At 36.3% G+C, this 23556-nt stretch overlaps 1 non-coding gene across 1 annotated transcript; it reads right to left on the reverse strand.

Moving 5' to 3' along the window:
* Positions 1–1730: 1730 nt before the first annotated feature.
* On the reverse strand, positions 1731–1876 carry LOC123326888. The gene has a single exon (XR_006541378.1). It is a non-coding gene; the product is annotated as a U4 spliceosomal RNA (small nuclear RNA).
* Positions 1877–23556: the final 21680 nt, after the last annotated feature.

Genomic DNA, 23556 nt, shown 5'->3' on the forward strand with positions numbered 1-23556 from the left:
AAAACCACAAAATTTACCATCCTAACCCATTGTTAGTGTTCAGTTGGATAGTGTTATCTATATTCACACTACTGTGCAACAGTTCTCTAGAACTCCTTGCAAAACTGAAACTCTATACCCACTGGGGAAAAAAACCTATACCTCCCTCCTTCCAGGCCCTGCCAACCACCATTCTACTTTTTGTTTCTGTGAGTTTGACTATTTTAGGTACCTCATGGAAGTGTAATCATTTAGTATCTTTCTGTTACTGACTTACTTCAGACATTAGCATAATTTCCTCAAGATTTATCCGTGCTGAAGCATGTGACATGATTTCTCTTTTTTTTGAGGTTGAATAATATTCCACTATATGTTCATACTGCTTATGCTTATCCATCCCTCTGGCCATTTAGGTTGCTTCCACCTCTTGGCTATTATAAATAAAGCTGCAATAAACATGGGTTTGCAAATATTTCTTCAATATTCTGCTTTCAATTATTTTGGATATATACTCAGAAGCAGGAGTATATATGGTAATTCTGTGTTTAATTTTTTGAGCGACCTCCATACTGTTTTCCATAGTAGCTGAATCATTTCACATTCTAACCAACAGTGTACAGGGGTTTCAACTTCTCTCAAATCTTGCCTCCTTGCCACACTTGGTGGTGGTGGTGGTGGGGGGGTGTTTGTGTGTGTGTGTGTGTGTGTGTGTGTGTGTGTTGGTAGTGGCTATCCATTGTGGTTTTGATTTATGATTTCTCTAATGGTTACTGATGCTAAGCATCTTTTCATTTGTTGTTCATTTGTATATTTTATTTGGAGTAATGTCTATTCAAGTCTTTTAAATTTGACTTTTTTGTTATTACTGAGTTGCAGGACTTCTATATATGTTTTGGATATTAGCCTCTTAACAGATAGATGATTTACAAATATTATTTCCCATTCTTTAGGTTGTGTTTCCACTCTGTTGCTTCCTTTGATATATAGAAGTTTTTAAGTTTCATATGGTCTCATTTGTTGATTTTACTTTTGTAGCCTATAAAGCAAAATCATTGAAATAATTTCTAAGATCAGTGTCTTGAAGCCTTTCCTCTATGTTGTCTTCTAGGAGTTTTACAATTTTAGGTCTTATATTTAGGTCTTGAATCCATTTTGAGTTAATTTTTTGAATGTGGTATAAGGTAAAGGTCCAATTTTCTCTCCTCTCCTCTTTTTTTTCCTTCTCTTTCCTTCCCTTCCCTTTTCCTCCCTCCCTCCCTCTCGTTCTCTCTATTTTTTCTTTCTCTCTCTCTCTCCCTCTTTTTTTACTCTTTCTTTCTTCTTTCTCTCTATCTCACATGTGAATATTCATTTTTCCTAATACCATTTGTTGATGAAGCTATCTTTCTCACATTATGTGGTCTTGGCACCCTTGTCAAAAATCACCTGACCTGGTGGCGCCTGGGTGGCTCAGTCGTTAAGCGTCTGGCTTCAGCTCCGGTCATGGTCCCAGGGTCCTGGGATCGAGCCCCGCATCAGGCTCCCTGCTCCGCGGGAGGCCTGCTTCTCCCTCTGCTGCTCCCCTTGCTTGTATTCCCTCTCTCCCTGCCTCTCTCTCTGTCAAATAAATAAAATCTTTAAACAACAACAAAAAATCACCTGACCATATGCACAAGGGTTTATTATTTATGGGCTTTCTATTATATTATGTTGGTTTGTATGTCTGTCTTTATGCCAATACCACATTGTTTTGATTACATAGCTTTGTAATATGTTTTGAAACATACTTAGAAAGTGTGAGACCTCCAAATTTATTGTTCCTTTTCAAGATTTATTTGGATATTTGGAAAAGTTTTCAATTAGCAATAATCGCGCCTCAGATAAACATCATTGGCTACGATACTGCCACTATTTGGATCCTATGAATTTAAAAAAACCTGTTTTGTTTTTTTTTTTTTCTATTTTTGCAAAAATAAGTCATTGAAATTTTGATAGGGACTGCATTGAATCAATAGATTGCTTTGAATAGTATGGACATTTTAATATTATCAAGTCTTCCAATCCATGAACATGAAATGACTTTCCATTTATTTGCCTTTTTTAATTTCTTTCAGCAATGCTTTGTACTTCTCAGTATATAAGTCTTTCACTATTTTGGTTAAGTTTATTCCTAAGTATTTTATTCTTTTTGATCCTGTGGTAAAAGCATTTTTTAAAATTTCTTTTTCAGATTATTGTTAGTGTATAGAAACACACTCATTTTTGAGTGTTGTTTTTGTATCTTGCAACTTCACTGAATTGGAATTTTAGTCCTAACAGGGGTGTGTGTGAGTCTATAATCTTCAACATTTTCTAAAGATTATGTCATCTGTGAACATAAATCATCTTGATTTTTCCTTTTCAATTTTTTTAACTTATTATTATGTTATGTTAATCACCACACACTACATCATTAGTTTTTGATGTAGTGTTCCATGAGTCATTGTTTGCGAATAACACCCATTGCTCCTTGCAGAACATGCCCTCTTTAATACCCATCACCAGGCTAGCCCATCCTCCCACCCCCCTCCTCTCTAGAACCCTCAGTTTGTTTTTCAGAGTCCATCGTCTCTCATGGTTCTTCTCCCCCTCCAATTTCCTCCCCCTTCATTCTACACCTCCTGCTATCTTCTTCTTCTTCTTCTTCTTTTTTTAACATATAATGTATTATTTGTTTCAGAGGTACAGATCTGTGATTGCAGAATTCACAGCGCTCACCATAGCCCATACCCTCCTCAATGTCTATCACCCAGCCACCCTATCCCTCCTTTTCAACTTGAGTATATTTTATTTTGCTCTCCTAATTGTTGTGACTAGTAGTTTCTAGTACTATATAAAATAGAAGTGGTGAGAATGGCATTCTTGCCTTATTCCTGATCTCAAAGGAAATGCTTTTAGTCTTTCATCATTGAGTATGACATCAGCTGTCAGGTTTTCATATATGGATTTTATTATGTTGAAGTTATTTCCTCCAATTCCTAATTAGTTGAGTTTTTTTTTTATCATGAAAAGATGTTCAGTTTTGTCAAGTTTTTTTCCTCCATCAATTGAAATGATGCAATTTTGTCCTTCATTGTGTTAATGTGATGTATTATATTGATTTTTGTATGTTGATCTATTCCTACATTCCAGGAGTAAATCTCACTTGGTCTTAGCACGTAATCCTTTTAATATGCTGTTAATTTTGGTTAGCTAGTATTTAGTTGAGAATTTTTGCATCAGTATCAGTCAGAGGTAATTGTAGTTTTTTCCTTATGTACCTTTGTTTGGCTTTAATATCAAGGTAATGCGGGTCTTATAAAATGAGTTTGGAAGTGTTTCCACCTCTTTAATTTTTTGGAAGAGTTTGAGGATGGTTGGTGTTAATTCATCAAATGTTTGGTAGAATTCTCCAGTGAAGCCATCTGGTCCTGAACTTTTCTTTGTTGGGAGGCTTTTGAATACTGATTCCTCCTTACTAATTATAAGTCTGTTTAGATAAATATCTGCATGATTTAGTCTTGACTGGTTGATGTTTCTAGGAATTTATTTCTCCTAGGTTATCCAATTAGTTTAGATATAATTGTTTATAAGTAGTCTCATAACCCTTTTTATTTCTGCAGCATCAGTTGTAATGTCTCCTTTTTCATTTCTGATTTTAGTTAAGTTTCTTCTCTTTTGTTCTTAATCTAGCTAATAGTTTGCCAATTTTTGATATTAAAAAACTTAGTTTCATTTTTTTTTTTTACTATTTTTCTATCCTTTATTTTGTTTATTTCTGCTCTAATCTTCATTTCCTTGCATTTGCTAACTTTGGGTTTAACTTGTTCTTTTTCTGGGTCCTTGAGGCATAAAGTTAAATTGTTTGAGATCTTTCCTCTTTTCTAATGTAGACATTTATCATTATAAACTTTCCTCTTAATACTGCTTACACTGAATCCCATATGTTTTGATATATTATCTTCTTGTTTTTTCATTTGTCTCAAGATACTAACTTTCTTTGTGATTTCTTTTTTGTCCTATTGATTGTTTAATCTCCATGTATTTGTTTTCCAGTTTTCCTTCTCCTATTCATTTCTAGTTTCATACCTTGTTGTTGAAGATAATTTGATTATTTCAATCATCTTAAATTTGTTAAGACTTTTTTTTGTAGCCTAACATGTGGTCTATCCTAGGGAATATTCCATGTACACTTGAGAATCTATATTATGTTATTACATGGAGTGTTCTGTATATGTCTGTTAGGTGTAATTTGTCTATACTAATATTTACTTCCTCTGTTTTTGTTTTTTAAATTCATCTCGTGTTTGTTTTATCCAGTATTGAAAGGGGGGTATTGAATTCTCCTATTATTGTGTTGCTCTCTATTTCTCCCTTCAACTATGTCAGTATTTACTTCATATATTTGGGAGTTCTAATGTTGTTAAGTGAATTGAATATATACTTATAATTGTTATATCTTTCTGGTGAATTGGCTCTTTTATCATTATATAATTTCCTTACTTGTCTCTTGTGACAAGTTATTTACCTAAGTCCATTTTGTCTCATATAAATATGGTTAAACTTGCTCTCTTCTGGTTACCATTTACATGGAATATCTTTTTTCACTCTTTAATTTTCAGACTGTGTGCACCCTAGATATAGAGTCTCTTGTAGACAGCATATAGATGGGGCTTGTTATTTTATCCATTCAGCCAATTTGTCTTTTCATTCGGGAGCTTAATCCACTTAAATTTGAATTAATTACTGATAGAGAAGGACTTTCTATTGTCATTTTGTTATAACAATTCTCTCTATATCTTGTAGCCATTTTGTCTCTCTTTTTCTCTTCCTAGTTTTCTTTGTGTTTTTGCTAACTTTTGGGTTTTTTTTTTTCCTTTTTTTTTTTTTTTTTTTTGTAGTGGCATGCTTTATTTCTCATTCTCATTTGTATATCTTTGATAGGGATTTTCTTTGTAGTTTCCATGGAGCTTATGTAAAATATCTTAAAGTTATAGCAAATTACTTTAAGCTGCTAAGAACTAAAATTGCATATACAAACTCTTCTTTGTATCTTTACCCCCCCTTTATGTTATTGATGTCAGAGATTATATTTCTTATATTGTGTATCAATTAACATTATTTTGTAGTTTTTTTGTTTTTATCTTGGAAATTCTGTACTAGACTTACAAGTGATTTACACACCAACATTACAATGCTGTAAGATTCTATATTTGTCTGTATATTTAACTTGATCAGAGAATATATTTTGTATGTTTTCATGTTACTATCTAGTATCCTTTCTTTAAATTTGAAGGACTTTCTTAGCTTTTTGTGTTGTTATTGTTTTTTATTTTATAGAACAAGTGTAGTGGCAATGAACTCCCTCAGCTTTTGTTTATCTGGGAAAGTCTTAATTTTTGCATTTTTGAAGGACAGTTTTCCCTGACATAGTATTCCTAGTTAGAAGGCTTTTTGTTTGTTTGTTTTGTTTTCTTCTTTTGGCAGTTGGAATATATCTTTCTGTTCCCTCCTGACATGCAAGTTTTCTGCTGAGAATCCAGTGATAGTCGTATGGGGGTTTGCTTGTACATGAGAAATCACTTTTCTCTTGCTGCTTTCTAGATTTTATCTTTGTGACTTTCGACAATTTGATTATAATATGTCTCAGGGTGGGTCTCTATGAAGTTTATTGAGCTTCTTGAGCTTGTTTCTCTGTTTTCTTCCTCTTTGGGAAATTTTCAGCCATCATTTCTTTAAATGGGTTCTCTGGCCCTTTATATCTCTCTTCCTCTCTGGGAGTCCCATAATAAATATAATGATCTGTTTGTTATGGACCATAAGTCCCTTAGGCTCTTTTAATTTTTCTTTATTCTTTTTCTTTTCATCCTCTAGCTAAATAATTTTAATACCCTGTCTTCAAATTAGCTGATTCTTCCATCTGCTTATCAAGTCTGCTGTCAAACCCCTTTAGTGATCATTTCAATTCTACTATTATATTCTTCAGCTCCAGAATTTTAGTTCTTTTTTATAGTTTCTGTCACTTTTTAAAAAAGATTTAATTTATTAGAGAGAGAGAGAGAGAGAGCATGTGGGGGAGGGGCAGAGGGAGAGGGTGAGCGAGAATATCAAGCAGACTCCCACTGCATGCAGGGCCTGGTGCAGGGCTCAATCTCACAACCCTGAGATCATGACCTGAGCCAAAACCAAGAGTCACACTCTTAACCAACCAAGCCACCCAGATGGCCCGATAGTTTCTGTCTCTTTTTTGATACTCACATTTTGTTCATGCATAGTTTTCCTGGCTTTGTGTAGTTGTCTGTGTTCCCTTTTAGTTCACTGAGTGGCTTTAAAATGGTTCTTTTGCATTTTTGTCAGGTAATTCATAGATCTTTTTTTTTTTTTTTATGTTGATTACTAGAGATTTAGCTTGTTCCTTTAATTGGACCATGCTTTTATTTCACTGTAGGCCTTGTAATCTTCAGTTGATATTGGGACAATTGAATAAATAACCAGTTCTCTTAACCTTTAGGGTCTGAATTAGGTGCAGGGGAAGACCTTCACCAATCAGGTCAGCTAGAGATTCTCAGGACCTTTCAAACCTTTTCTGGGAATGTATCTGCTCTTGACTTGTGTGTGTAATTTCCAGTTATAGCAGTTTACCCATTTCTTTTAGAGATCCTGTAATCTCTTCTTTACCTGTGGTAGCTGTTGTATTTTAGTCTCTCTGATGCTCTAACAGGTAGTAGTGTTTGTATTTGTTCTCAGAGGTCCCCAACCTGGTATCCAAATTATAACAATTCTTTTCAGTGCTCAGGTGAGACAGAAACCAGTCCCTTAGTAAGCCCCTTGAAAAGCCAGGATGTTAGATGCATATTCTACTCTCTTCTTTCCCTTCCAAGGGGAAGGCTGGAAATTGGGAATTTAGCTAATCACATCACACTACCAGAGATGGGGAGGGAGTAGGGTGGGCAAATGCAATGGATTTTCCTGCCCACTTTGATATGACTCTTCTTGCCTTTGTGCTCACTTTGTGCTCCCCTGTGGTACTTCAATCCTTAATTGGTTTCTAAAGTTCTAACAAAAGGAATTTGGTCCATATTTTGTTGTTAATGTGTATCTCTGGGGGTAATGGGGGCCTAAGTTGTCCTGTTCTGCCATTTTGCTGACATCACTCAAAAGCAGGTAATTTTCAAGCTAGAACAAAAATAAAAACCACAAAAGTCTGCTTTTTAAGGAGTTACATACAGTTGCACAAGAATCTCTTAGTTGAATTCAAAGCTTAAAAAGTGGGGAAAAAAAGGGCAAATGCCTATACCAAAATGTCAGAATATCTTTACAAAAGATTGTCTGCTCCTCTAGGCTAGATGCTTTGTTAGAACAGGCAGGCGGCCTTACTCATCTTTATGGTCATGGAGGCATTCATTCATTTCATGCATCCAGTAATAAATACTCTCATTGAATGAATGTTAGCTCTTATATTTGTTGTTAGGTATAAGTGGTAAGCAAGAAAAACCCATTTCTCATACTCATGGAGTTTCTAGTGTAATGAAGAAGAAAAAGGTATTAAACAGACACTCTAAACCATTATGATAAATATTTGGAAAGTATTAATTTCAGGGTGCTAAGGGGGAAAAGGTGATTATATTTCTGTTTTGTGCTGGCCTCAGCCTATTGATAGTGATGTTACTGACTAGAAATACCTGGGGGTACTTACCTGGGCCTGGAAAGCTCCCCAGAGACATTTCCCTTTTCAGAACTGGACTGGACTGGCCCTTGTGATTCTTATTATAATTGCATAATACCCTCCACAATAACCAGGAAATTTTGGGGGGGAAAAAGCTTATTACAGCTTATTGCTGAGGGAGGGAGGGTTTGGAGGAGTAAGGGGATGAGAGTGGGGTAGCCTGACTCTTCATGTAGCACTGTGGCTGAAAATCTGTTTATTTGAGATATCTGACTTTGAAGTAGATGCCTCAGCAATCAAAAGCTTAAGTCAAGCACTTGCATTAAAATTAAAAAAAAAAAAAAAAACAAAAAAACTCAGTGCTAATACTACAATCCCAAATAAAGTGAATTCACATAATGAATGCTTGATATCTTCACAGAACAGAATGGAAGGGGTATTTGTAACAATTGTACCAAAGGTGGTCAGTACAGTTGTACTTCTTTATGGTTTTGCTTTCTGTGGTTTCAGTTACCCAGAGTCACAGTCTGGAAGCAGATGATCCTACTTTTGACATATCATCAGAAGGTCAATAGTAGCTAATGCTGTGTCTCAATGCGTTTGCCCTACTTCATCTCATCATGTAGGCATTTTATCATCTCACATCATCACAAGAAGAGTGAATAGAGTATTACATATTTTGAGAGAGACCATATTTAAATAGCTTTTATTATAGTATAATTGTTTTATTATTAGTTGTTCATCTCTTACTAGGCCTAATTTGTAAATTAAACTTTATCAGAGGTATGTAAATATAGTAAAAAAAAAGTATATATAGGGTTTATTATGATCTGTGGTTTCAGGTATCCACTGGGGGTCTTGGGACATTTTCCCCATGGATGGGAGAGGTGGGCTATTATAAAATAACCTAGTGTAGCTAAAATATTGTGTGAATATGCCAAGCCCCCCAAAAGCAACCAGCAAAAATTGATACTTATTCAAATTTTCTTATTAGAGGGAGTTCTCTACTTAGTCCCCAGATCCCCAATTTTTCATCCTTTTTGAGTGAGCTATTAGCCAACTAGATATTTTGACATTAGAACAGAACTAGAATTTGATCAATAGTGTGGCAGCTGTGAGACATGTGCAGTGGATGGCTTTAGGGGACAAGAGGTGGCCCACACTCCATTCATCATGCACTTCCAGTTTCATATTCAAAAGCTCTCTTGCTTTAGGTCTGACATTTTAGGTGTGAAGAGCAGAGTCAGCAAGTTCCCTTAGTGAATATTAAAAAAAATATGGCTCAAGACTCTCAGGAGGAGATGTGGAAGCAAAAGGCAGGTAGTGACATGAAAATGGATAAGAAATCTTAGGAAATGGAAAGGGAAGAACATCCAGCATTCTGATATGGATAACCCCTGTCTGGGGACACTTAGGCTTTTTCTGGTGCAGAAAGAAATCCATTCTTTGTTTCTCAGTCTTTCCCCAAATGTCTCAAAAAACAAATGATAAAAATATATGCTTCTTAAAATATAATGTAGACATTATTTGGATAGTCCTATGCGGTTTTTATTTTATTTTGTTATTATTATTTTTTAAGAGCTTTCTTCTCTGATTGTGAAAGAATGTGTTTCTAAAACTCGGAGGAAAGAACTAGAAAATCATCCCAGAGCACAGTGGAGCTTGCAAATTATTTTCCCACCTCTTTCAACATCCCTTTCAACTTTTGGGACCCAACTTATCCATCCTATGTTGGATAGTTTCAAACCATCAACCTATGTCCCTTAAAGCATTAGTGCCAAATGCTTTAGAATATTGACCCTAAATGGAAGACAAATGGGCTGTCTGGGCTTAAAGGGATGATCCTTTAATAGTGGCATTTCTTGCAATGAGGCAGGTGATAAAAGTGATAGAAGAGCACTTTGGGTGTGAGGGTGATTTTTCCAAGTCCTCTTGAATTCTGGTATTTTAGCACCCATCAACTCTACTACTGCATAATTAGAGGTTTTTTCTATAAAAGCTGAGAGGGAGAGTTGGTAGACTCTAAGTTCCAATTGTATAAACCCTGGACAGAGTCTTCACTTCACTTAAGTGGTCTGTGTACATGCTAAGTTCTAGGTATTTAACTTAAATTTACCTTAAAGCCCTGCTAAAAAAGATTCCATTTTTTTGTTCAAATTGATATCCCACATTGATGACTTTATACGTATGTGATATGGTACCTGCTATCATAAAAATTATCATCCTCTGAATCCTACCTATCCCCCAAGGCTCAGAGCTGGATATATGCCTCCCTTACAGCTTCCTTGATCACCCCAACCTTCAGATATATTTCCATTCATACTCTATACGTATTTCTGTTTACACGCATTTGGCAGTACATGTGCTTTCAAATTTCTGTTTTCAAGAATGTGCTTTGTTGCACATTGTTGTTTATGCTGATGGAAAGCAAAAACCATCTTTTATAGCATCTTCTGCTCTTGCATTTATTGATGTATTGGTCCAGTGGTTCTCTGCTTGGCCTGATGATGTTCAGTCCAACTTAACACAAATATAATGATCATCTACTATGTGTTAAAGAATGGAATTTCAGAGGTGGATGAAATAACATCCCTGTCCTCATGAAGATAACTATCCCTGTCCTCATGAAGATAACGGACTAGTCAAGAAATAAGCAAGAGCTCAGTTTCTATTAGCCAAATCCTGTCCAGCAAAACACATTAGATTGTGAGGCCTTTGATATCAGAAACTGTGCTTGCTTATGTTTGTGACTTCAGTATGTAGCACAGTGAAGCCCTGACTCTAGGGCACCAGACTAATATATCCAATGGCCTATATGACCTTTCTACTCTAATAGATGTGCCATGCTTATTGTGGCCTAAGAGAACTGTTGGCCATCTCCACTCCACAGGTAGCCTGCTCCTATAAGCAAATGACAAGTTTCTGGTTAGCTGCTACACTCATTATCAGCCAGTCACATTGATTTTAGATCTGAAATCTGTGCCCAAATCTCACCATCTCTCTTGCCATACTTAAAGCCAGCAAGTGTTTCTCTATAATTACTGCAACCACCTCCTAAGTCACTTGCCTGCTTCCACATTCACCTTTCTGTTTTGTTTTGTCCACACACAGCTTATTTCTAACTCAGGGTTCTTGGTTTTGCTGTTACCGTTACCTGGAATTTTCTTCTTGAGGGAGAATTTTGTCTTGTTTACCACTAAATCCCTAACATATAAGAGATTTTCTGTACAAAACAAGAATTCAGTACTTATTAAAGGAGTGGACAAAATTTTGGTGAGTTTTTGTTGAATATATGTAGACATGAATGAATGATATGAGCACCCACTCTTTGTGTGGCAAGGAGCTGAAATAGTCTCTGACCTCAAAAAGATTATGGCTTAAATGTATTTGATTATAAGGGCTATCTGTATTGATGAATAAGTAATCCTATGGTAGACATTAAATGGGTGATTGGAGTAATATGTCCTGGGTGAGCTCAGGAAACCAATGGCAGGCAACCACAATAGTTAAGCAGTGGTTTTCATCTTCAATACCTGTCTTTGTGTTAATAGAAGTTTGCTCTTAGCCAGATGAGGTTTCCTTTAGGTCTTAGCGTTGGAAAAGTTCCCAAATGAGCAAGCATCAATTTCATGATTTATCTTATCTTAAATCGGTAATTTCCTGGAAGCTGCAATAAGCTGAAAAGAGGGCTGGATTTGCTTCCCTGCCCTCAAGTCTTGTTCTCTTTTAATCTTTTTCTGGATCTTAGATGTTTTATTTCCATTTGAAATTTGGGGTATAAGAATAACTACTCAAGGGTTGTTATTTGGCTTTAGGGAAGTAATTTATACAAATAATTAGGACAGAGTCTGATATGTACTAAGTCCTCATAAATAATATGATAATGATATATTAAATGTATTAAATGAGGTATTAAAGCATTTTGTAATCTGTGGATTTTTTTTTTATGAATATAAAGGAGAAGAAAGACCTTGACAATAGAAAAAAAAGTCTTGTTTCTGGCAGAGTTTAGATCCCTCTGTGTCTTACATAATCTTAACTATTTTCACCAGGCATGTAACAGGTACTCAATAAAACATTTTGTGAAAAATTATGTTCAGAATAAGAAGAGAGGGAGGAGAGTGAGAGAAATTCAAGAAAATGTTCTTTTTTATTGAAAAAATAATGAACATTATATTGAAATTGTTCAGATTATGACTTATTTTGGGGGGGTTGAATGAATATTTCTCGTAGTAATTGAAGTAGTGGTGATATTGTCTGTAAAAGATATAATTAAAATCAAATTTGTTATAGAAAAGTTTAAATTTTATTCGTGGTCCTCTTTAAAATACAAATATAAGGAATAGGTTGGCATTCTCAGTCAAACATTAAGAAAGGAGGTGTTGTTTCGTCTGACTTTGACCTTGATTACTCTGTATCTTTCATGGTTTTCATTACTTTAACCAGGCTCATTACAAGTGCCCAATAAATCTTTTAAAATAGAAGAATAAATATGTTCAGGAATGATCTGTATAAGTTTCTTGTGATCTCAAAGACATGTGTAGATGGTTGCTGAGTCTTTTAGTCTCCTGTGATTTATTTCCTCTAGGCATTTATTGTGATTGATATCCTCTAGGCAATGGCCTCTTCATCTTTTTTATTTTAATTTTTAATATTTAAATATTTTTATTGGAGCATAGTTGACGCACAATGTTAAATTAGTTTTAGGTGTACAATGTGGTGATTTAACAATTCCGTATCTTACGCTATGCCCACCACAAGTGTAGCTACCATCTATCACCATACAACACTATTAAAATACCCCTTGCTGTATTCCCCGTGATGTACCTTTCATCCCCATAACTTATTCATCTGGAATCCTGTATTTCTGACTCCCCTTCACCAATTTTGCCCATAGCCTCATTCCCTTCCCCTCTAGCAATGATTAGGTCATTTTCTATATTTATAAATCTGTTTCTGCTTTTTTTTGTTCATTTGTTTTAGATTCCACATATGAGTGAAATGATGTATTTGTCTTCCTTTCATTTTTTCACTTAGCATAATATCCTCTAGGTCCATCTATGTTGTCACATAAAGTAAGGTCTCAATCTTTTTTACGGCTGAATAATATTCCATTGCACGCATGTGCACACACATAACATCTTTATCTGTTCATCAATTGATGTATACTTGTGTCGCTTCCATATGTTGGCTAAATAAATAGTGCTGCTTTTTAAGATAGAGGAGTATATATCTTTTCAAATTGTTTTTTTTTTCCTTTGGGTAAATACCCAGTAGTGGAATTACTGTTTCATATGGTATTTCAATTTTTAATTTTTTAGAAGAGTCTCCATACTATTTACTAGTGGCTGAACCAATTTACATTCCCACCAACAGTGCATAAGGGTTTCTTTTTTTCCTCCACATCTTCACAAATGTTTCATTTCTTGTCTTTTTGGTTCTAGCCATTCTGACAGTTGTAAGGTAATATCTCATTGTGGTTTTGATCTGTATGTCTTCTTTCAAAAAATGTCTTTTTTTATAGTATTCTTTTGCAATCCTTTGTATTTCTATGGTGTTGGTTTTTACTCCTTTGCTTATTTTTAATTGAATTATTCTTTTTCATGTTGTATAAGTTCTTTATATATTTTGGGTACTAAGCCCTTATCAGATACATCATTTACAAATAACTTCTCCCATTCAGTAGGTTGCCTTTTCATTTTGTTGATGGTTTCTTTCTTTTTTTTTTTAATATTTTATTTATTTATTTGAGAGAGAGAATGAGAGAGAGAGAGAGCACACGAGAAGGGGGAGGGTCAAAGGGAGAAGCAGACTCCCTGCTGAGCAGGGAGCCCGATATGGGACTCGATCCAGGGACTCCAGGATCATGACCTGAGCCGAAGGCAGTCGCTTAACCAACTGAGCCACCCAGGCGCCCGATGGTTTCTTTCACTGTGCAGAAGCTTTTTATTTTTTGTTTAGGCTCAATAGTTTATTTTTGCTTTTGTTTCTCTTGCCTGAGGAGTCCTATCTAAAAAAATGTTGCTAAGACCAATGTCAAAAGAGATTACTGCCTATGTTTTCTTCTAGGAGTTTTATGGTTTTGGATCTTACATTTAGATCTTTCATCTATTTTGGATTTATTTTTGTGTATGCTGTAAGAAAATGGTCCAGCTTCATTCTTCATATGGCAGTCCAGTTTTCCCAGCACCATTTCCTGAAAAGACTATCTTTTCCCCATTGTATATTCTTGTTTCCTTTATCACAGATTAATTGACCATATAAGCATGGGTTATTCTTGGGCTCTCTATTCTCCTATTGATCTGTGTCTATTCTTGTGCCAGTACCATATTGGTTTGATTACTACAGCTTGTTATTATATCTTGAAATCTGGAATTGTGATACCTGTCGTTTTGTTCTCCTTTCTCAGTATTGCTTTGGCTATTCAGTCTTTGTGGTTCCATACAAATTTTGGGATTATTTGTTCTAGTTCTGTGAAAAAAAAAAATGTGTTTAGTATTTTGGCAGGGATTGCATTGCATCTGTAGATGAGCATTTTAACAACATTAATTCTTCCAATCCATGAGTATGGAATATCATTATTTGTGTCCTCTTCAATTCTTTCATCAGTGTTGTATTGTTTTCAGAGTACAACTTTTTCACCTCCTCAGTTAAGATTATTCCTGGGTATTTTGTTCTTTTTGATACAATTGTAAATGGAATTGTTTTCTTAATTTCTCTTTCTGCTACTTCACTGTTCGTGTATATAAACTCAATTTCTGTGCATTAATTTTGTATCCTGCAACTTTACTGAACTCATTTATTCCTTCTAATAGTTTTTTGGTGTAGTCTTTAGGGTTTTCTATGTATAGCATCCTGTCATCTGCAAATACTGACAGTTTAACTTCATCTTTACCAACTGGATGTCTTTTATTTCTTTTTGTTGTCTGATTGCTGTGACTAGGACTTCCAGTACTATGTTGAATAAAGGTGGTCAGAGTGGACATCCTTGTCTTGTTCATGATCTTAAATGAAGCTCATTTTTTCATATTATGTATGATGTTAGCTGTGGCTTTGTGATACATGCCCTTTATTATATCGAGGAATGTTCCCTCTAAACAAATTTTGTTGAGAGTTTTTATCATAAAGGGATGCTGAATTTTGCCAAGTGCCTTTTCTGCATCTATTGAGATGATCACGTAACTTTTATCCTTCCTTTTGTTAATGTGGTTTATCACATTGATGTATGAATATTGAACCATCCTTGTGTCACCAAAAGGAATCGCACTTGATTGTGATGAATAATCCTTTAAATATCATTCAAATATATTGTTGAATGTGGTTTGCTAATATTTTGTTCAAGATTTTTGTATTATGTTCATCAGGGATATTTGCCTGTAGTGTCTTTGGTTTGGATATCAGGGTAATGCTGGCCTCACAAAATGTATTTGGAAGATTTTCTTCCGCTTCTATTTTTTGAAAGTTTGAAGGGAGTAGGTATTAACTCTTCTTTAAATATTTGCTAGAATTTACCTGTGATTCTATCTGGTCTTGACTTTTCTTGTTGGGAGTTTTTAAAATCACACAATTTCATTACTAGCAATTGGTGTGTTCAGATTTTCTATTTCAAATTCAGTTTTGGAAGATTGTATGTTTCTAGGAATTTATCCATTTCATCTAGGTTGTCCAATTTGTTGGCATATGATTTTTTATAGTATTCTTTTACAATCCTTTGTATCTCTATGGTGTCAGTTTTTACTCTTCTGCTTTAATTTCTAATTTTATTTATGTCTTCTCTTTTTTTTCTTGATGAACTGGCTAACGGCTTATCAATTTTCATCTTTTCAAAGAACCCCACTCTTGTTTTCATTGATCTTTTGCCCTTTTTTTGGGGGGGTCTCTATTTTACTCATGTCTTTTCTAATCTTATTTCCTTTTCTTTTTTCCTTTTTTTGTTTTTACTTGGGCTTTGTTCTTTTTCAAGTTCTTTTGGGAGGAAAGTAAGATCATTTATTTGAGTTTTCCTGTTTTGTTTTTTGGGGTTTTTTTTGTTTTTTTTTGTTTTTTAGGTATGCTTATATTGCTATGAATTTCCTTCTTAGAACTGCTTTCACTGTGTCCCAAATATTTTAAACTGTTTTGTTTTGATTTTCATTTGTCTTCATATATTTTTGATTACCTCATCTTCATTGACCCATTCCCAGTTTAGTAGCATGTTTTTTAGCTTCCATGTGTTTGTTTTTTTTTCCCCAGTTTTTTTTTTCTTGTGTTTGATTTCTAGTTTTATACTGTTGTTTTCAGAAAAGATGCATGATAGGATTTCCATCTTCTTTAAAGTATTTGAGACTTGTTTTGTGGTTTAAAATGTGATATACCTAGAGAATGTGCCATGTGTTAATACACATTGAAAAGAATATGTATTCTCTTGTTTTCGATAAAATGTTCTGTGTATGTCTGTTAAGTCTGTCTGGTCTAATGAGTCATCAAAGACACTTATTAAATTTCTACTTGAATCCATTGATGTAAACAGGATGTTAAAGTCCCCTACTATTTTTTTTTATTACTGTCAATTTCTCCCTTTATGTCAGTTAATATTTGCTTTATGTATTTAGATGCTCCAATATTAGGTTCATAGATATTTACAATTATTAAATCCTCTAGTCAGATTGACCCTTTTATCATTATGTAATGCTTTTCTTTGTTTCTTGTTACATTCTTTGTTTTAAAGTATTTTTTCTGATATAAGCATTGCTACCTGGCTTTTTCTCTTCTTCTTCTTCTTCTTCATCTTTGTCTTCTTCTTCGTATTCCTCTCCTCCTCCACCTTCTCCTCCTTTTTTTTTTTTTTTTTTTTTTTTTTTCTTTTTTTTTAATGGTTTTTTTTTTTCCATCCCTTCACTTTCAGTCTTTATGTGTCTTTTTGTCTGAAGTGAGTCTTTTATAGGCAGTATATAGATGAGTTTTTGTTGTTGTTGTTATCCATTTCACTACCGTAGGTCTTTTGATTGGGGTATTTTGTCCATTTACATTTAAAATAATGATAAGTATGGGCTTATTCTCATTTTGTTGCTATCTGGTTGTTTTTATAGTTCTTCTCTGGTCCTTTTCCTTTCTTCCTTTGTGATTGCTGACTTTCTATAGTGTTATTCTTGGCTTTCTCTCTCTTTATTTTCTTGTGTATCATAGATTTGGGTTTGTGGTTATCATAGTATTCTAAGACTATAGCAGTCTATATTAATTTGATAGCTATTTAAATCAGACACATTCTGAAAGAACTTTTTTACTACCTCCTCCACATTTTATGTTATCATATTTTACATCTTTTTATTCATAATTTTTTTCTAATTATGACCTTTTCTTTTCCACTTAAAGGAGTCCCTTTAAGATTTCTTATAAGCCTGGTTTAGTGTTGATGAGCTCCTTAACTCTTGTTTGTCTGAACACTCTTATTTCTCCTTTAAATCTGAATTATAATCTTGTCAGGTAGAGTATTCTTTCTTTTTTTAAGATTTATTAATTTATTTTAGAGGGGGGAGGGGCAGAAGGAGAGGGAGAGAGAGAATCTCAAGCAGACTCCCTGCTGAGCATGGAGCCCGATGTGAGTCTCAATCTCACGACCTGAGACAAAATCAAGAGTCAGACGCTTAACCAACTGAGACACCCAGGTGTCCCTCCAGGTAAAGTATTCTTAATTGTAGGTTTTTTCTTTCTTCTTTCAGCTCTTTGAATATATCACACCACTCCATTTTGTCCTGAAAAGTTTCCGCTGCAAACTCAGCTGATAGCCTTATAGGGTTTCCTGTGTGCACAACTTTTTCCTTCTCTTTTGCTGCTGTTAAAATTCTTCCTTTATCTTTAAACTTTGATATTTTAATTATTATGTGTTTCCACGTGGATATCCTTGGATTCATTTTGTTTGAAACTCTGATTCTTAAAACCAGATATCTATTTCTTTCCCCAGTTTATGGATATTTTCAACTGTTATTTCTTCAAGTTTTCTACTCCTTTCTCTTTTCTTCTGGGACCCATATGATGTAAATGTTTGCTTGATGCTATCCAACAGATCCCTTTACCTATCCATATTTAATTTTTTTTTTTCTCTTCAACTTGGGTGTTTTCCATTAGCCTGTCTTCCAGATCACTGATCCATTCTTCTGCATACTCTAATGTACTGCTGATTCCCTCTAGTGTATTTTTCCTTTCAGTTATTTTATTCCTCAAGTACGATTGGTTCTTTTTATATATTCTCTTTGTTGATGTTTTCACAGAATTCTTCCACTCTTGTTTCCAATCTGGTGAGCATTTTTTGATAATTACTTGAACTCTTTATGAGGTATATTGCATATCTACATTTCATTCAGTTCTTAAGGTTTTGTCTTGTTCTTTTATTTGGAACATATTTTCTGTCTCCCCATTTTGCTTGACTTTCTATGCTTATTTCCATGAATTAGGCAGAACAACTACTTCTCCTAAACTTAAGGGAATGCTCTTGTGTATGGTCATCCCATGTGTAGACTAGGTGTACCTGGTGATTTGGGCTGACTGGCTGGAGCCATGAGGGCACTCTGTGCTGAGGCTCCCCTGGTGGGATGATTGGATCTGAAGTGGGCATAGGCCACCATAATTCTGGGGCTCTTTGTACAAAGGAAACCTTGGCAAGATAGCTGAAGCTGAAATGGGTGCATGCTGAGATGCCAGCTGGGGTGTCCCAAGGTGCTCTGTGTAAAGGGCATCCTGGTGGGATGGCTGGAGCCAAGATGGGGCATGGTCCAGTGTATCTCAGAATGCCCTGCACAAGGAGCACCCTGATAAAACAGATAAAGCTGAAATGGGTGCAAGCTGGGATGTCCAGGCATGCTAAGCACAGGGATTGCCTTGTGGGAGTGATTTGAACCAAGGTTGGTATGGGCTGGGGTGTCCCACCACACTCTGCATAGGGGATGCCCTGGTGGGGCAGCTGGAGCCAAGGTGTGCTGTGGGCCAGGGATCTCAGAGTGTTCCACATGGGACATACCCCGGAGGCATGGCTGGAATCATGATAGGCATGGGCTGGAAGTGCCTAGGTTGCTTTGTGCATGGGGCACCTTGGCAGGGTGGATGGAGCTGCAGGAGGTGTGAACTTGGAGGTCCCAGAGTGCTCTGTCCTGGAGATGCTTTATCAAGTTGTCTGGATCCAGAATGGTGCTGGCCTGGAATTTTCTGGGGTGCTTTGTACCTGTGTCATCTTGGTGTGATGGCTAGGGCTGTAGTAAGTGCTGATCAGATGTGTCCCAGTGTGTGCCATGCTGAGACCACCTTGCACTAAATGGGGCTGGTTTGGGCTAGGAGCCCAGGCTCCCTGAGGGGTCAAGCCAGCTATGACAACCATAACCCTGCCCCTGTCTACACTGTCAGCATGGAGGGTGACTGTAAACCATAGTGCTTGCTAGCCCCTGTGACCTGGAGAGAATTCCTGCAGCTCCTCTATTATTTGGTGGAGCTCCAAGGATGGATCTTTTATATACTAGTTGTTCTTTTAAACCACAGCTATCTTTATGTGCCCCTGGGCAGATGAATCAGTCCTCTAGTACTATCCCTCTCCACTGCAGTTTGCAGCATTGGGGGTGGGGGTTTCCCTTCATTCTGTCTTTCTGGCCATTGTCTGTGTGGTTTCTCTATCTTTTATCACACAGAAACTGTTTTGTCAACCCTCAGTTCTTCTTCAGGAGGAATTGCTCTGTGAATAGGTATGGATTTGGTATGTTCATGAGGAGGTGAGCTCAGGCTCTTCCTGTGTCACCATCTTGGACTGGATCTTTCCTCTTTAACTTCATTTTTAAGCCTGTGCTTCCAAAAAATTTCCCCCCATTTCTAGAAGCTGCATCCCAGGCTGCTCAACGTGAAACTACTGTTTTCTAAGCCACAATTATAGGCTTCCCACTGACAGAAAAAGTATTTACTATGCCCTATGAACCTGTGTTGACTTTCTTTTAGCTTCTATTATGGAGTATCTTTGGCACTCTGCTACCCTACCCACATAGACTGGTCACAGGAGGCCTAGCCTTTGGGGCTCATCAGACATTAGAAGCTAAGTCACTTATAAGGCTATGAGAATAAGCTGGTTGAGTGCTTGACTCCAGTGACTTCCAGGCTTGATGGAGTTTCTGACTGGCCCATGTTTTCAGCTCCCTCTGACTTAAGCAGACAGCTTTATTGCAAAGGGTGTACTTTCCAATATAAAGCACCATTCATCAGAAGCACCTCCTCATTCCACTTACACTTACAGGAATTCTCTGTAAGGATTTCCAACTAAGTTCTCAAAATTTGCTTTTAGAGTAGGTCTCTTAAAACCAGTTATAAAAACTGGCAATGCTTGACCAAAATCCTAGGCAAAATAATTAAAATATTTCTCCTTTGATTTCTGTTCAACAGAATATAAGACTGGGATTAATCAGAAAAGCAAATAAAGATACACTTTTGGCTCTGAAACAGGTCTCTATCTTGCTCTAAATGTATCTACCAACATTAAATCTAGGGGTTGATAACAGTGCCTTAATCTAGTACTTTGCCAGAGCTTTCATTATAATCTTGTGGAAAAATTAATGTAGATTCTGGGTCTGTTAATTTCTTGCCTGCACTGATTATTTGCATGTTTAGTCACTCCACGCCCAGGGACAACGAGATATCTGGTGGAACCTCCCAAACCTAGACTGGGGTTCTGAAAAGTCTTTTTTGTCTCTAGAGCATGTTAAATGAGTGAACTTGGCCCACAGTATAAGATAAACACCAGGTGTGCAGCCTCCGTATTTAAACTTCACTTGATACAGATAGTTGGTTTCTGCTTTGATTTCCAATGACCTCTTCAATTTTCCATGAGGACTGTATCTGAGCTCAAGTATAGTCACATGAGATCTTCTCTCCCTTGCCTTTTTTTTTTTTTCCTGTACTAGTTCCTTCCCCCACCCTGGGTCTAGACCATGGTGGATCTAGACCATGCTTTGGTATGTCTTGCAGCAGTACAGATAATTTCATCTTTCAAAAGACCCTGATACTCAACCTGATTGTGGAAAACACAACCAATATGTTTAGCACTGCTGAAAACATGACCCTGAATTGCATTCAAATTAGTTACGGCATCTCTTTTGTGCCCTTTTGGTATCAGACTCCTCCATCTGCTCTTCCCCAACCCCTAAGAAACCGATCTTAACATTTTGTATGGCTTGAACAACGTAATGTAAAATAGAGTAAAACCAAGAATTCAATTCCATTAAAAATACAGGTTCCTATGAAGCGGGGGAAATCGGAGGAGTAGACGAACCATGAGAGACGATGGACTCTGAAAAACAAACTGAGGGTTCTAGAGGGGAGGGGGGTGGGAGGATGGGTTAGCCTGGTGGTGGGTATTGAGGAGGGCACATTCTGCATGGAGCACTGGGTGTTATGCACAAACAATGAATCATGGAACACTTCATCTAAAACTAATGATGTAATGTATGGGGATTAACATAAGAATAAAAAAAAAAGAAAAAAAAATACAGGTTCCTGGTCTGAGTGGCCCTAGAAGGGATGATAATAATTTTAAGTAATCCTAAAGTAATTCAATTTTCCTGACTTCAGGAAAGGAGAACTGTTTCCTTTTTTTTTTTTTTTGTCTGCATGAGTCATTTATAGAAAAAATAAGCTTTTTTTTAAAAAAAATTTTTATTATTTGACAGAGAGAGAGGGAACACAAGCGGGGGGAGTGGAAGAGGGAGAAGCAGGCGCCCGATGCAGGGCTCAATCCCAGGACCCTGGGATGATGACCTGAGCAGAAGGCAGATGCTTAACCACTGAGCCACCCAGGTGCCCCAGAAAAAAACAAGCTTTTTAAAGAAAGGGAATGTGGCCAAAAAAACCCTTTGGTACTTCATCCTGTATCTTGCCCTCCCATTGCTCAAGAGGTAGCTGCTGGTGAGGACAAGGCTGTTCTTTCCCCAAGGGGCAGTTAGAACCCCAAATATTAGAGCTGAGGAGTGCCTCTTCCTTCATGTATTGGCAATGAAGTTCCCATCATGAAGAAAGGCATAATTTTACTTTACAGTTTTTGATGTGTTTTTGGTGTTCTGGTCACTGAATCCATCTGGTTAGAATAAAACCAGAGGAAAGGGAGAGAATGAAAAAGACAGATTTTTTTTTTTCCCCTTTAAGTGAAGAGTTTTTAGCCAGTGTGATTCCCATGGTTTCCAGGCTGTTTTGAATGAAAAACAACCTTCCAGCTAACTCATATGGGTGCAGTATCAATCAACAAAAGAGCTCATGAAACTGTTAGTTGGAGGCTGAGTGAAAAGAATGAGACAAGTTTCCCACAGATTTCTTCTCCAATGGATAATGAGCATTAGCTCACTGAGAAGCAACAAGCGTTTAAGGGAACCACTCAAACAGTGCCTGTCCAAGGAGTTCACAAGAATTCCCCCTATAGCCAAGGGTTCCCTGTTGTGAGCATGAAAGGTTTTTGACCATGTCATTTCAATTTTCCCACAAAACATGTCTCAAAGAGAAAGAGAGGTCTTTACTCCATGGATGCTAGTTGTTGGCCCAGATCTGTGTTTTTATTATTATTATTATTATTATTCTTTCTTCTTCTTTCTATTCTTCTTTTTTTTTTTTCCCCCACTAGTGAGGTCTCCTGAAGGTTTATTTCTGCTCTTACCAAAGTGTCTTCTGTATCATGGCAGGACACAAAATAACAGTTGGGAAGTAATACTCTCAAGTCTCTTATTACTTCTGTATTCAGGTTGCAATTTCTGATCCACCTACTCCAGCCTGCATATTCTGGGAAGATTAAGTTAGTTATCCATACATCAGAGTGAGTTGAATAGGAGAAGCTACTAGGCCAAATCATAGAAGCATTTTGTAGGGCTGCTAACAAAGAAAAGGCAAGCTCAAGTTTTGATGCTTCCTGCAAAGTTTAATTGTCAGCTATTTTACTGCTGACAGATAAAAAGTCTAATTGGTCTCCCTAAGCAAATGGTGATTTGTGATTTTTAGTAAATTTAATTTTAGCAACTGGTAGGCCTTATACTTAGGCAAAAATTAAAATAATTGGTTGAGAGATGGTGTTCTTATTTTTATTTTTTAAGATTTTATTTGACACACAGAGAGAGACTGTGAGAGAGGGAACACAAGCAGGGAGATTGGGAGAGGGAGAAGCAGGCTTCACACTGAGCAGGGAGCCCAATGCACACCTCAATCCCAGGACCCTGGAACCATGACCTGAGCCAAAGGTAGATGCCTAATTTCTGAGCCACCCAGGCGCCCTGAGAGATGGTGTTCTTAAAAATAACAATCATGATCATTGCAAAGAAATGTTTTGGTACTTTAAGTAGAAATATACTTTTTTAAAATGTATAATCTAAAATGGAAAACTGATTCTGTTCCTATATTTTTCTGATTTCATCCTCTTTGCTAAATTTGGTCCCCATTGCAAATGGTTGACCTTGAGAAAATTACATAGTCCTCTATATCTCTGTGTCCTCATCTGTCAAAGGGGCTGATAATGGTACCTATCTCATTGAATTGTTAAGATATTAAATGAGATACTGTGTTAGGTATATGGTAAGCTTCAGCTACAATAGCCTGATGAAATATAACTTTAGAAGAATTCCAGAAAATATGTTTTCTATATGCCAGGCACTGTTCTAAATGCTTCATGTAGATTAGTTCATATAATGATGCTAACCACTCTGTATATTAGCCTCCTTTTCAGATAAATAAAATGAGGCACAGAGAGGCTAAGTAACCTGCACAGTCTTACACAGTTAGTAAATGTCAGTGCCAGAGTTCAAACCCAGATAGACTGACTTCAAATCCAATGAAGGTATTCTGCCCTTTGGTGAAATATCACTCCACAAATTAACTGCTTCTACTGTTGTGCTCTCTCTTTATACTCTCCCTAGCACTCAGCATATAATTTAACA

The sequence above is a fragment of the Neomonachus schauinslandi genome, chromosome 1 (assembly GCF_002201575.2).
Source record: "Neomonachus schauinslandi chromosome 1, ASM220157v2, whole genome shotgun sequence".
NCBI classification, from domain to species: domain Eukaryota; kingdom Metazoa; phylum Chordata; class Mammalia; order Carnivora; family Phocidae; genus Neomonachus; species Neomonachus schauinslandi.